The 14092-nt window shown below is 39.7% G+C and overlaps 1 protein-coding gene and 1 pseudogene across 1 annotated transcript in view; one reads left to right on the forward strand and one right to left on the reverse strand.

Annotated features, from left to right (window-relative positions):
• Nucleotides 1-14092, forward strand: part of NSD3 (nuclear receptor binding SET domain protein 3) — a 109877-nt gene continuing 95785 nt past the window's right edge. The window contains exon 1 of the mRNA XM_008072363.2: nucleotides 1-42. The gene's annotated coding sequence lies outside the window, so the exon portion shown is untranslated. The remainder of the gene's footprint in view (nucleotides 43-14092) is intronic.
• LOC110594407 overlaps nucleotides 7752-14092 on the reverse strand; it is a 22961-nt pseudogene continuing 16620 nt past the window's right edge.

A 14092-nucleotide genomic window follows, 5' to 3' on the forward strand; every position in this document is an offset into this window, starting at 1 on the left:
AAAGGGCTCGAGGGGAGTCCCGAAGGAGAAGCAGATGGCAAGGTGGGGGGTGTGGAAGGATGGGGGTGGGGCAGGGAGGTAGGATTGGGGTAAGAGATGGAGTGGCGCTGAGCTGGGAATTGGGAGTAGAGGTGGGATGGGGGCGGGGATATGGATGGGAACGGGGGAGGGGCAGGGAAGGAGCACTGGAGTTAGATTTGGAGATGGGAAACTGGGTGGACTGAGAAATGGGGAGGTTTGGGGGTGGAGTGTGGGAACTAGAAGAGTCTGAGGGAAGAGGGTAGAATTTGGTGGAGGGATGGGCATCTTATGGGAATCAAGGGAGAAACAAGGGAATGGAAGTGGAGGAAAACGAGTGTTAGGAAAAGGGATGAGAAATGATTGAGGCAGGATGCAATAGGAGGGTAGGAAATAGACGCAGGAAACGGAGACGTAGGATTGGGTTAGGGAAGGAAATTAACTGAATATTGATAGGGATGAGAACGGTCGACTTCGCATCACAGAGTGGGAGGAAAAGAAGGGGATGGGGGTTGTTAAAGTGTTAGGAAGGGAAGCCTTTTGTTCCTATATTTGTGTGTATTCTGTGCCTTTTCTTTCAAGGCTAGAGAATAGAGAAGCTAGTGGTTATGAGGTTGTGATGGTTGTGAAATGGGGAGGTGTGGGTTTTACCGTTTTGAGGGAGGAGGCGATGTGTTTGTGTTATGGTAGAGAGAGACCTGGCCATAATTTGATGGTTTTGGTGAGGGAGTGAAGACTATTCCGATTTAAAGGGGGCAGGGGCAGCCATGTTTGCTGCCAGGCACTGCAGTGTAAATAAATTCTTTTTCCTCTCCGACCTCAGTATGAATTTGGAAGGGGCTAGTCCAAATTTTAACCCCCTTTCTATTGGTGAACTCTTTCCCCCTTACATCTTTGGGTCATTTTAAATTATTCATAACCACTGAAGGAGGTGGTGATGTTTTCCATTTTGTGTGTTTTGCTGCTTTTCTCCCTCTTTTCCCTCTTCCTTCTGGTTGCAAACAACGCATGCTGATGAACTGCGGTGTAAATTTAACCCTTCTGTTCAATTTAAAACTAGATTTTTAATAGCTGAAAGAATCTTTACTACACTCGTATTCCAAACATGATCATGAAAAGTCTTAAATTTTGAAAAGTCATTTGTTTCAGAGGCCCCAGGAGCAGTCAACATGTTTTCTGCAATTCTTTAAGTAAACAAGGAAATTGCATCGGTTATTTTACTTAGGCCTGTGCTCTTGGCAAAGCACTGTGTGGGGGTGAGAAGGGGTAGGAAGATCTGCTTGTAGTAGATTATGTGCTTGCTCTATTTTGAACGTTGAAAAATTAGAAATGTGTCTGTTTTAAAGTGATGTTTCCGATAGCTCTTTCTTGTAGGTGATGGGTGTGTTAAGAATAGTATTTTCTTTCTTTTTTTAATAAACTCTTTCCTCCCTCCCTTCCCTTTGCTATCATGTAACTAGTTGACTACAATCTCCAAATGCCAATTCAGCCCAGTGTAGTGATCTATTAAGTAGGCATACAGTTCTTAGAACCCACTGAGGTGCCAGTTTGTGTGTGTGTGTGTGTGTGTGTGTGTGTGTGTGTGTGTGTGTTGTTTTTTGGTGGGAAGTTCAGTTCACTCTCAAGAAAGCTACAACAATTCTTTAATGTATTCAAATATAACCACTTGTTCAATTTGAAATAGTTACTATTCTAAAGGCTTACATCCTGACAAACTCACAGTAGATACATTGCTATTAAATGAATCCTATTTTATTTTTATATTGAAAAGGATTAAATGCATGTGACCTTTTGTTTTATAATTGTAATTGGGGTAACCCAAACTTTAATCTGTCATTGATATTGAAACTGTTCTCTAATACCAGGAAGGCCTGTTAAAATTGTAATATGGTGGACACAAACCAGTTGTACTACATATTGATTTAATCTATCTTAATGGCAACATCTCAGTTGTTATATAGAAGCTTAGGATGTGTTGTTGTGTTGTTAGAAAAATTAAATTTAATGTTGTTAGAGTGGTACTTTGTAAGGATACTTTGAGTATAAAAATCAGATTTACACCTTGGAGTGTTTTGATTTGATAATGTTCAGCCTGAATTTTTTTTTTTTTCTTAATTCTGTGGAGAAAAGTTCCATTTTAAAAAGCTACTCAGCATGTTTTTTAGGATTTAATGGAAATTTCATTTTTATATCTCCTATTCGATTGACTTGTTATTTGTAATTAATGGCTAAATTATGTGCATGAACTATCAGCATAATTTTTAGGAAAATGAGCAATTGTATATTAGAATAGAAAAAATTATATTGGAAGCTTAATTTGCAAAAAAGAAAAAAGTATATTTTTATGTATTCAACATTCTGTAAAGATCAAGGTGTCCTGTCCAGCTGTCATAAGTATTCTGGTTCCTTGGACAAGGTATCCATATAATGATAAAGACTATTTTTGTTAGATAACACTTAAAACCCAAACTTTTCTCTGATTACCATGTTGGTTTTTTTTAACCTGTGATAGTTATTTTTTTAAACCTTCAATTAACACTCACTCTTATAGTGATCAGATTGAATGAGTTTTAGATGAAGGAAATTGATTGCAAGATTGATGATCATTGGATGAACTGTCAAATCTAATTCTAAAGACAGCAGTTTCTGGAATTTATAATAATGTTTATGGTAACCCCAATAATAGTCGTTAATAGCTGTCCTCTTACAATGTGCTGTGCTGATTTCCTTTTATCCTCCCTAAAGTTTTGTAAAGTTGGTACTATTAACTCTTTCCTGCAGACGGAGAAACTGAGGTTGAGTAACTTAGTAACATCACACAGATGGTAAATAGCAAAAACAGTATTTGAGTTCAGGTCTCTTCTAATTATAGAACCCAGATCAGCAGACCTTTACTTTTGTTTATTTTTAAAAATCATAAAACGAATACATGTTCATTATTTTTAAAGTTTTCACATACTATACAAGACTAAGAAGTTAAATTTCTTTAAAAATTAGCACTCCTCATTCTCCACTGATAACCACTTTGAAGTTTTTTGTGTGTCTTAGAAAATTTCTGTGCATACATGTATATCTCCTTAAAATACATACAATGGAGTCATACTATCTGCATTTTGCTTTTTCATTTTAACAGCCTGGGACATCTTTTTAAATTAGTACATATGGAGCCACAGGTTTAAACCACAGGTTTTTATTTTTTTTTACGGGTCATATAGTATTCTATTGTGTGAAATATTGATTAACATTTAGGTTAACAGGTTTTTACTTTTATGTACAAGTAATGTATTTGGTTCTGAATTAAGTTCTTAACAGCCTATTTAAAATGGAAGACAGACAGTCCAACTATTTTATTTTATAAGAAAGAAAACTGAGGTGTATAGAAGTTAAGTGCAAGACTTTCATAACAAATCTGTCACTCAGCTCTTTATACCACACCATATTACTTCCTTTCTGTGAAAGTACCTGAGCTGTCTGAAAGTTCAAGGTGAGGGGGCCTGCTTAAGGTTAGGCATATTTAGTTATAATAAGTTAGAGTGGAGTAAATTGCAGTGAGGTAAAGTATCTTGCCAATATTTCTTCATACTTTGTTCACCATGTTGTACATATAACGTGTGCACAAAATATTTTTACATGCAAAAATATATTGTGTCCAAGTTGTTGTGAAGTGTGTGTTTGTAATACAATGATTTTTGGTGGAATTTTTTCTGTTTTAATAAAAAAATTATTAGCCAGGCTCGGTGGTTCAGCCTGTAATCCCGTGCTTTGGGAGGCTGAGGTGTGTGGATTGTCTGAGCCCACGGGTTCGAGACCCGCCTGGGCAACTTGGTGAGACCTCATGTCTACAATAAATCAAAAATTAGCCGGGTGTGGTAGGTGTGCCTGTAGTTCTAGCTACTTGGAAGGCTGAGGCGGAAGGATCGCAAGAGCCCAGCAGGTCCAGGCTGCGGTGGCTGGGAGTGGCCACTGCACTCCAGTGACAGAGTGAGACTCTATCTTTATTTATTCATTTTTTTTGAGTTGGAGTCTAATCTCACTCCATCGCCCAGGCTGGAGTGTAGTGGCACACTCACAGCCATCCCAGCGTCAACCTGCCGGGCTCCGGAGATCCTTCCACCTCAGCCTTCCAGGTTGCTGGGACTACAGGCACGCATTACCACACCCAGATAATTTTTTGATTTATTGTAGAGATGAGGTCTCGCTGCCCACGTTGGTCTCGAACCCGCGGGCTCAGGCAATCCACTCACCTCAGCCTCCCAAGGCACTGGATTACAAACTGAGCCACCGAGCCCGGCTGGTTAAACATTTATAATACCTTATGTTTATATGGTGTCTTCGAGATGTTTGATAGAATTCCCATACAGTAATTTGACTTTTTAAATCAATTTAATGATGGGAAAATTGAGATGTCACGGACTCCTAAGGCCAAGTACATGACATGTTAAGTAAAATGAGGTTTTCAGATTTCAGTACAGTATAATCACTTTTAAAATGTTTTTTTTTTCTTTTTTTAGACAGGGCCTCACTGTGTTGCCCAGGGTAGACTTGAACTCCTGGGATCAAGCAGTCCTTCCACTTCAGCCTCTGGTGTAGCTGAGGCTACAGGCACATGCTCTATGCTCAGCTCATGATTACTTTGACAAAAATTCCTCAAGAATGTGTGTGTCCTGCTGGGCTTGGTGGCTCAGCCAGTAATCCCAGCGTTTTGGGAGGCCGAGGTGAGTGGGTTGCCTGAGCCCGCGGGTTTGAGACCACCCAGGCCACTTGGCGAGACCTTATCTCTACAATAAATCAAAAATCGCACGCCTGTAGTTCTGGCTACTTGGAAGGCTGGGGCGGAAGGATCACTGGAGCCCAGCAGGTCGAGGCTGCGGTGGCCGGGAGTATGCCACTGCACTCCAGTCTGGGCGACGGAGTGAGACTCCAACTCAAAAATAAAATAAAATAAAATAATAAAATAAAACAAAGTTTGTGTCCTGTTTGTTTTACCGTTATTTTCATAGATAATTAAACATTAAATGACAATTATTTTTCTACCACAGCACATTTTTTAAAAAAAATGTTTTGGCATAAGTTAATTCTGAAATATGAAGGGAAGTATTTTAAATTTAAGAAAGGGTAGCTTCCTGCGATTTTGTGGGTAAAAAAAATTGATTTAAGATAGAAGATCGTGTAGAGACTTGCCTAGTGGTATTTTGGCCATAACCAAGACAACATTGTTTCTGTTGAGTCTAGTTTAACCTCTCAGCTGTGGAGTCTTAAGAAAGCTATATGTAAGTAAATAACAACTTTAAAAATGGGCACTTTGAAGCCCTTTTAAATGTGAAGCATGACATAAAGAAAAGTGTATAAGACCTAGATGTACAATATAAACTAGTAGTTAGGAAGAGAACATTGTGTAACTGTCATTCAGGTAATAAGCCCTTTATTTCTGTTGCAGAGACAGCCTCGCTGGTTTAACTGATAATGCCTTGGTGATAATTGGGCTTTAGGGATAAAAGTATATGGATGATCAGTTTTTGTTTTGTTTTGTTTTAATCATAAGAACCTGAAAACTTATAACCATGAGGGTTCAGCAAATATAAAAATAGAATAACCAGTTTTTAATTGTTATTGTTGGAAAGAAGTATTTGGACCTTTTTTTTTTTTTTTTTTTTAATCAGGGTCTCATTTTGTCACCCAGACTGGAGTGCAGTGGTACAGTCACAGCTCACTGCAGCCTCAACCTCTTGGGCTCAGAACGATCCTTCCACCTCAACCTCCCAAGTAGCTATGACTACAGGTACACACCACCATACCCAGCTAATTTTTTGTAGAGACAGGGGCTCCTTATGTTGCCCAGGCTGATCTCATACTCCTGGGCTTAATCTTCCCGCCTTGACCCCCAAAGTGCTGAGATTATAGGTGTGAGCCACTGTGCCCTGCTGGATGAAATTTTTTTTTTTTTAAAGCAGCTTCCTAACATTTAGTGTAAGCATTTAGTGATTTTCAAGTCTTAGTGCCTTATTGATAAATAACAAAAAAAAATACTGAATCTTACCCCAAAAGTACCATTTTATACAAGGTGTTTTATTCAGGGTTTTTGGTAGGATTCAGTGGCTGTTCATTTTTAGATTAATATGCAAAATCTAAAATGACTTTTGTTTAGAAAATGTCAGTTTGCCTATATTGTTAATTTTCTTGCTTAAATATCTTTTTTTTTTGAGTTGGAGTCTCACTCTGTTGCCCAGACTGGAGTGCAGTGGCCGCTCCCAGCCACCGCAGCCTCGACCTGCTGGGATCCAGTGATCCTTCTGCCTCAGCCTTCCAAGTAGCCAGAATTACAGGTGCACGCTACCACACCCGGCTAATTTCTTGATTTATTGTAGAGATGAGGTTTTGCCAAGTTGCCCAGGGTGTTCTCGAACCTGTGGGCTCAGGCAATCCACTCGCCTTAGCCTCCCAAAGTGCTGGGATTACAGGCTGAGCCACCGAGCCCGGCTTGCTTAAATATCTTATTTGAGAAAAAGTAATTTAATATTCCTGCTTTTATTGTGTTGTAACCATTCAAAAAGTATTAACCTGAAAGCAATCAGTAGCGGCAATCTATGTTTGACTCTTCATCCTTGGTCCCTCTTGAATCTTAAACCTTTTCTGTAATTTGGCGAGACAAACCAAATTACTTCTGAAGCTGGAGAAATGTACTGTATTCTGGTTCCCTGCCTTCTAAACTTCACATATTTGGAAGGTAAAATGTTGACTTTCAAAGATTATGACAGCAGAAAAAGTTGAATGCTTTTTTCCCTCTGAGTACCTGCTGAATATAGTCTATTTTCTTAAAACTCTGCAGTGTGAACTTTTACAAAGACATTTTTATTACATATCTACATGCCTAAATTAAAGCCTTTATTTAGCTATTATGATTTTATTACTTTAAGCCGTTTCCTTTTTTTATGATGACTGCAGAACCCAAATGCATTCGAATATAGTATTTAGATCCTGGTAAGAAGCTTCTCACTTTGCTTTTACTATATCCTTGAATTTCTTTCTATAAAGCAACAGAAGAATGTTGTTGTTGTTTACTCTCACTGAAAGTTAAATATATCCTTGCTGATCTGTCCACTGTAAGGGTGATAAATAACTACATTAAATCTTGAAGTAAGCATATATGTTGAGTTTTCCAAGATGTGTAAGTAAACATGATTTGATATAATTATATAAAAATATATAAACTAGGTAATTTGGCTTTGTGTGCAAAGTAGAGTTAATATACTTTTAGTCGCCTTATAGTTTCTGTGTTGTTACCACCTGCACAATTAAGTCTTGATCACTAGAATTTACTTTATTAGGTAAGAGAATTACTTAAGTTTTTTTTTTTTTTGAGTTGGAGTCTCACTCTGTCACACAGACTGGAGTGCAGTGGCCGCTCCTGGCCACCACAGCCTCGACCTGCTGGGCTCCAGCGATCCTTCCGCGTCAGCCTTCCAAGTAGCTGGAACTACAGGCGCGTGCAACCACGCCTGGCTAATTTTTGATTTATTGTAGAGATGAGGTCTCACCAAGTTGCCCAGGCAGGTCTCGAACCCGTGGGCTCAGACAATCTACTCATCTCGGCCTACCAAAGCGCGGGATTACAGACTGAGCCACTGAGCCCAGCTGTTTGTTTTTTTTTTTAAAGAGTTTTTTATTTTATGTACAAGGAGCTAGCATGCTTTCACTGGGTGGATGCCTTGGATAATCCATCCAAGGAAGATCACTTAGTCCAACTTAATGAAACCTATATCCTCATACTGATGGAAACATTGGTGGCACTTATTGAGACCGTATTTCTGAATCAGACTTTGTGAATTTGAGCAGATGCTACAAGAACGAGAATTGGCCGAATTTCCATGGGTGGCTCCAGTAGAGCTGCTGGTGACCAATCTTGCTCTTAGGAGTGCAATGATGAAAAGGTAGTTAAGGTACCTTTTATGCATGCACACACATGATAACCCTAAGAAATGCCTGTGGTAGGCTGGCCTCGGTGGCTCAGCCTATAATCCTGTGTTCAGGGAGGCCGAGGTGAGTGAATTGCCTGAGCCCACGGGTTTGAGACCCACCTGGGCAACTTGGTGAGACCTCATCTCTACAATAAATTTAAAAAAACAATTAGCCGGGCATGGTGGCGCATGCCTGTAGTTCCAGCTACTTGAAAGGCTAAGGCGGAAGGATCGCCAGAGCCCAGCAGGTCGAGGCTGCGGTGGCCAGGAGTGTGCCACTGCCCTCCAGCCTGGGTGACAGAGTGAGACTCCAACTCAAACAAAACAAAACAAAACAAAAGAAATGCCTTTGGCCCTCTTTGTATGTATGTATGTATGTATTTATGTATGTATTGAGTTGGAGTCTCACTCTGTCACTAGGTTGCAGTGCAGTGGCACAATCACGTCTCACCACTGCCTTGACCTCCTGAGATCAAGCAGTCCTGCCTCATCCTCCAGAGTAGTTGGGACTATAGGTGTGCCACCATACCTGGTTAATTTTTTGTAGAGATGAAGTCTCACTATTTTGCCTGGGCTGATCTTCAACTTCTGGGCTCAAGCAATCCTCTCATTTTGGGCTCTCAAAGTATAGATTTGTTTTGTTGTGTTTGTTTGTTTTTTGTGTCTGTCACCAGACTGGAGGGCAATGGCACGCTCACAGCCACCACAGCCTTGACCTCCTGGGCTCAGGTGAGTCTTCATCCTCAGCCTCTTGAGTAGCTGGGGGTACAGGTGTATGCCACCATGCCTGGCTAATTTTTTATTTATTGTGGAGATGAGGTCTCACCATGTTGCCCAGGCTGGTCTCGAACCCCTGGGCTCAGGCAATTCTCTTGCCTCAGCCTCCCAAAGTTCTGGCATTACCATCGTGAGCCACTACACCCAAAGTGTAGTTTTAATTTAATTTAATTTTTTTTTTTTGTAGAAATATGATCTCACTGTATTGCCTAGGTTGTTCTTGAACTCCTAGGCTCAAGTAGTCCTTCTGCCTTGTCCTCCCAAAGTGCTGGGATTAAAGGCATGAGCCATCATGCCCAGCCTATTTTTTAATGAAAAAATTGAGCTTTTACAAAGTGAGTACTAGTTTTAAAATAACATTTATGTAATAATTGTTATAGAGAAATAAAAAACCAGTAAGATATAAAGAAAATTAAAATCATTTAAAATCCTACCAGCTGGAAGTAACTACTATTAAGGATATTTGTTCTATATCCTTTCACTATTTTTTCTTAAGTTGGCATGTATTTTTTTAAAAAGTTGGAATGAAATTGTGCACTCATTTTGTAGCATGATCTATTTAATATTTTGTGAAATAAATATTTTTTGAGATTGTGATTTTAAAAGTTACTATATAATTTCATTATATGGGTGTGCTAGTAACATTTCTCTATTGATAATATTTTAGGCAGTTTGTAATTGTATTGATGACTTTTAGGCAGTTATAAAAATAAGAACATTTCAAATGCTTTTGATACATATTTCCAAAATGTTTTTCTAAAAGGTATTTATTGAGTCAAGGGTCTCACTCTGTCACCCAGGCTGGAGTACAGCCTCGACTTCCTGGGCTTAGACAATCTTCCTTCCTCAGCTTCCCAAGCAGCTAGGACTGCAGGTGTGTACCACCTGGCCTCGCTAATTTTTTGTTTGTTTGTAGAGATGAGCTCTTACTGTGTTGCCCAGGCTGGTCTCGAACTCCTGGGCTCATGCAATCCTTTCACTTCAGCCTCCCAAAGCTCTGGGATTACAGGTGTGAGCCACTGCACCTGGCCAGAAAAATTTTTTAAAGTAACAGTTTTATTGAGATATAATCCACATACAATATAATTTAGCCGTTACAAATGTACAATTCAGTGATAATCTTTAGTGTAGTCACAGAGTTGTATAACCATTGCCACAATCAATTTTAGGACATTTCCAGAAAGGTTTTAACCAATTTAAATGCTCAGCAATATTACAAAGGCTTTGCTTTTTAAAATTGCATTTATTTGTGACTTTTAAAGTATAGTACAAGAACACAACAGCTTTTGTGATGTAGACTTTGTGTATGTTTGTTAGTGAGATTTTAGAAGGTCTTTCATGAAAAAGATGCACATGTCCCATGTTAAGAAAGCTGACATATAAAGTTTAAGTTGATGAAGCAAAATATGAAGTAGATTTTTTGAATTATAAAATCATTCTTCTGTGTAGTCAAGATGCTGAAGGTGCCTTTATTGAAAGAGCATGTATGTTGTTTAAAATACTTTTTTTTTTGAGTTGGAGTCTCACTCTATTGCCCAGACTGGAGTGCAGTGGCACACTCCCGGCCACTTCAGTCTCGACCTGCTGGGTTCCGGTGATCCTTCCGCCTCAGCCTTCCAAATAGCTGGAACTACAGGCGCATGCTACCACGCCCAGCTAATTTTTTTTACATTTTATTGTAGAGATGAGGTCTCACCAAGTTGCCCAGGCGGGTCTCGAACGCACAGGCTCAGGCAATCCACTCACGTCAGCCTCCCAAAGCACAGGATTACAGACTGAGCCACTGAGCCCAGCTCAAAATACATTTCTTTTCATTCAAATTTGATTTAGAAACACCTTATTTTGGAAAATATCTGTGGAAAGTATGCTCTGCCTATACAGTTAACTGTAGCAAACCTATCACCTTATGGAAAGTGTGGTTTTCATTTTATTAAAAGAGATTTACTTTGTTCTTACTGACCTTCACCCTGAAAGTTGTTCTGCTGTTTTGTTTTGTTTGCTTTAAGCCGTTTAACAAAACTTTGTTTTTTCTAATGGGGTGATCAGTGGAGTGCAGGGCAAGAGTCAAGGAGGTCTGAGTTCCTGTCCCCACTTCACTTTACCACTGAGGATCAGTGTCCTTTATCTAAAATGGAAATGAAAGTTGCTACTTCTTGGAGTTACAGAGATTCAAATTAGAAGTACAAGAGTGTGCCTAGAATTGTATCAGGCAGGAAGTTGATAATAAATAACTTTTTTAAAGTAAGAAAAGTAACGAACTGGTGTTTAGACACGTGTTTAAGGGATGAAGAAATGAACTCAGTTGACCTAAGCACACTTTCATAGAAGTTAAAAGTTGAATGTTTACTAATTCCTGAACAGAAGCTTTGCTGGGGTCATATGGGTGTTTCTCAGTTGGTAAAAGAATTCATGCTGGTTCAAGTATGAATGTGAAATTAACTTTCCAGTTCAAAGTTACTTCTGTTGTTATTACAACTTCATGATGCCTATAGCCTCACCATAGCTTAGTGTTCTAATTAAGCAAATAGGTGATGTAAAATTTGAATATATGATATGAAGTTCCTAATGTTCTAACTTTTATTGCATATTTTGAAAATTGAATGTTGAATACATATGAACCTAAAATAAGTGATTTTTAAAAACCCAGCAAAACCCAAACTGATCTTTACAGAAAATATAAACTTAGTAAATTATTTTAGTTATAGTAAATTGCTTAGTATGTTAAACACTACATACCATTTTTGGCATACATTTCCCTTAGCTTTTTTTGTGGGGAATGGAGAATACAAGATAAAATAAGGTAAAATTTGAACATTGCAAAACTTTAAGAACCAACCTCAGAAATCATTTTACTATAACTTTAAATTTGTGTGGGGAAAATGATAGGAAAATATGTGAATGAACTTGTTAGTTTACTAAATTTCATAGTGAATGGCACAAGATGGCTGATAAAAGTTAGTTTGTAGTCATTTTCATTGTGAGCCAGTACCTTTGCAATAAGGGATTAGAAAATTTTTTTTTTTTTTTTTGAGTTGGAGTCTCACTCTGTTGCCCAGAGTGGAGTGCAGTGGCCGCTCCCGGCCACCGCAGACTCGACCTCTTGGGCCTTCTGCCTCGGCCTTCCGAGTAGCTGGAATTACAGGCGTGCGCTACCATGCCCGGCTAATTTTTTGATTTATTGTAGAGATGAGGTCCCGCCTGCCCAGGCGGGTCTCGAACCCATGGGCTCAGGCAGTCCACTCACCTCAGCCTCCCAAAGGCGTGGGATTACAGGCTGAGCCACTGAGCCCGGCTTAGAAAATAATTTAATGTAAATTTTTTTTCAAGTGGTAATACCATGTCTGTTGATTCGGGGTGTGGTCGAAGAAAAAAGTGAAGACAGTTGAGGTTAAACCAAATAGATAAGGGAAATGGGGTGTTTTACTAGTAAGTTTTGTATTGGTATAAAGTCATTCAATAGTAATGTGGTTTCATCAGGAAAAAATAGTAACTGCAAAACAACCTTAAAATGTAACTTAGTGGAATCATAATTGAGGGAAAACTTGGTGACTGAATTTAGTGACACACTTTCTGGTTAAATTCAGTAAGATATAGGGTTGTTTTTGCTTGTATTTTTTTAACTAATTATATCCCACTTTGTGCAGGTAATTTCCTAATTCAGATTTTGTTTGTTTGTTTTTGAATTGGAGTCTCACTTTATCACTCAGACTGAAGTGCAGTGGCTGCTCCCAGCCATCGCAGCCTTAACCTGCTGGTCTCCGGCGATCCTTCCGCCTCAGCCTTCCGAGTAGCTGGAACTACAGGCACGCGCTACCATGCCTGGCTAATTTTTTGATTTATTGTAGAGATGAGGTCTCGCCAAATTGCCCAGGCGAGTCTCGAACCCGCGGGCTCAGGCAATTCATTCACCTCAGCCTCCCAAAGGCACGAGATTGCAGGCTGAGCCACTGAGCCGGCTCAGAAGCTAATTAAAAAAAAATTGGCTTGTTTACATTTAAATAGCTACGTGTGACTAGCACAGATTCAGATATTCTTAGTAAAAGGAAAGAATTAAGTAGAAGTGAACATTTCACATTCTTTGCTCTTATGATTTTTTTTTTTTTTTTTGAGTTGGAGTTTTGCTTCATCACCCAGACTGGAGTGCAGTGGAATGCTCGTGGCCACCCCAGCGTCAGCCTTCTGGGCTCCAGCAGTCTTTCTGTCTCAGCCTTCCAAGTAGCTGCACCTACAGGCGCACACTACCACGCCTGGTTAATTTTTTATTCGTTGTGGAGATGAGGTCTCGCCAAAATACTGGGGCTGGTCTTGAACCTGCAGGTTCAGGCAATCCACTTGCCTCGGCCTCCCAAAATGCTGGGATTACAGGCTGAGCCACCAAGCCCAGCCGCTCCTATGATCATTGAGTTTTGCGTTTGGGATGGAAAGCTGGATTTTTTAAATCTAATTTTTCTGAAATGCTCACTATCTTAGATAGTAAATAAATTCTTCACAGGAAACAACTTAATCAGTTATTTAATCAATGGTTGTCTGAAAGGTAGAGTATTTTGTTGTTTTTGAGTCCAAGTGTCGCTCTGATGCCCAGGTTGGAGTGCAGTGGCATGCTCATTGCCACCCCAGCCTCAACTGCTGGGCTTAGGTGATCCTTCCACCTCAGCCTTCCAGGTAGCTGGAACACAGACGCATGCCATCACACCCGGCTAGTTTTTGTGATTTATTTTAGATACAGGATTTCACCAAGTTGCCCAGGCTGGTATCGAACCCCTGGGCTCAGGCAATCCTCTCACCTCGGCCTCCCAAAGTACTGGAATTACTGCACCAGGCCACAGAGCACTTTAAATACAGAATACATTACTTTCATTTCAGTATATTTTGGACTAGTTATGGTTAAATAATATCTAAGGGTTAAACGTTATATTACATGTAATTGACTAAACCATTGTTTAATTTTTTTTCTATACGCATACCTCAGAAGCCTCTGAAAAAAGTGAACTCTAAAGGAAGTGAAAATTATTGCCTGATAATCATCTCTCTGTCGTCTTCTAATCCTTCTAAATGACTGATTTCTCATTTTGATTCCATTAGTCATTTTGATAACAGTCTACCCCCCTCCCATCACTGTATGCCCCCTCCCATCACTGTATTTTTTTATTGAGTTGGAGTCTCACTCTGTCACCCATACTGGAGTGCAGTGGCTGCTCCCGGCCACCACAGCCTCGACCTGCTGGGCTCCAGCGATCCTTCCGCCTCAGCCTTCCAAGTAGCTGGAACCACAAGTGCGCGCTACCACACCCGGCTAATTTTTTGATTTATTGTAGAGATGAGGTCTCACCAAGTTGCCCAGG

The sequence above is a fragment of the Carlito syrichta genome, unplaced genomic scaffold, assembly GCF_000164805.1.
Source record: "Carlito syrichta isolate Samal-C Ts95f unplaced genomic scaffold, Tarsius_syrichta-2.0.1 Scaffold315142, whole genome shotgun sequence".
In the NCBI taxonomy this organism is placed as follows: Eukaryota; Metazoa; Chordata; class Mammalia; order Primates; family Tarsiidae; genus Carlito; species Carlito syrichta.